Genomic DNA, 1,125 nt, shown 5'->3' with positions numbered 1-1,125 from the left:
TTGGGGATAATAGTGTCCAGTTGGAGATAATAGAGTCCAGTTGGGGATAATAGAGTCCAATTGGGAATAGCAAAGTCCAATTGGGGATAATAGTATCCAATTAGGGATAACAGAGTCCAATTGGATAATAGAGTCCAATCGGACTCTATTATCCCTGATTAGACTCTATTATCCCATTATGACTCTGTTATCCCCAATCGGACTCTTTTATCCTTGATCGGACTCTTTTATCCCCAAACGGGTCAAAATGGGTTGACAAATTTAAAGAGATGAGTGGATGGGGGTTAGTGTCTCAAGGAAAACGAATATTCGAGTTTAAACGGGTTTTGGATTGAAAGGAGTTCGGTTTAGGTTTATTATTTGTTATCCCCATGACCCGTTTCCACCCAAATCTTAACACAACTCATGTAGGTTCGACCTAATTGATAAACATATCACAACGTAGGTTCAACCCATGACCCGTTTCGACCCAAATCTAAACACAACTCACGTAGGTAATTTGACCTAATTGATAAACATATCACAACATAGGTTCGACCCATGACCCATGACCCGTTTCTACCCAAATCTAAACACAACTCACGTGGGTAATTCGACCTAATTGATAAACATATCACAACGTAGGTTCGACCCATGACCCGTTTCCACCCAAATCTAAACACAATTCACGTAGGTAATTTGACCTAATTGATAAACATATCACAACGTAGTTTCGACCTCTGTGAGAAATACAAAGTAAGGTATGTATTTAATTATGAGTAGAATATGTATGTTGTTCGATTAATTGATAAGAATTTCTTATTTTGTTTAATTATGTTTACAGTGGTGATTTCAAATATGGACGCATCTTGGATGGCAACGAATAGAAACATAAAGGTTTACATGGATGGAGTTCTAAGTTTTATAGATTATGCAGCCACCAATTTAAAGAAATCGAGAAATAAGCCAATTAAAAAAATACCATGTCCATGTCAGACTTGTTTAAACCACATATCACTCAATCTGGACGATGTGAAACATCACTTATTCAAACATGGCGCAGATCAAAACTACACCATATGGTCTAAGAATGGAGAAAAGGATGAGCCCCAAATTAGTTATCTGGTTTTGGATGACAACTATGAA

The sequence above is a fragment of the Bidens hawaiensis genome, unplaced genomic scaffold (assembly GCF_021521415.1).
Source record: "Bidens hawaiensis isolate Kalapana, Puna unplaced genomic scaffold, B.hawaiensis_p1.1 tig00007125_1, whole genome shotgun sequence".
Lineage (NCBI taxonomy): Eukaryota > Viridiplantae > Streptophyta > Magnoliopsida > Asterales > Asteraceae > Bidens > Bidens hawaiensis.
This window is presented reverse-complemented; position numbering follows the sequence as displayed.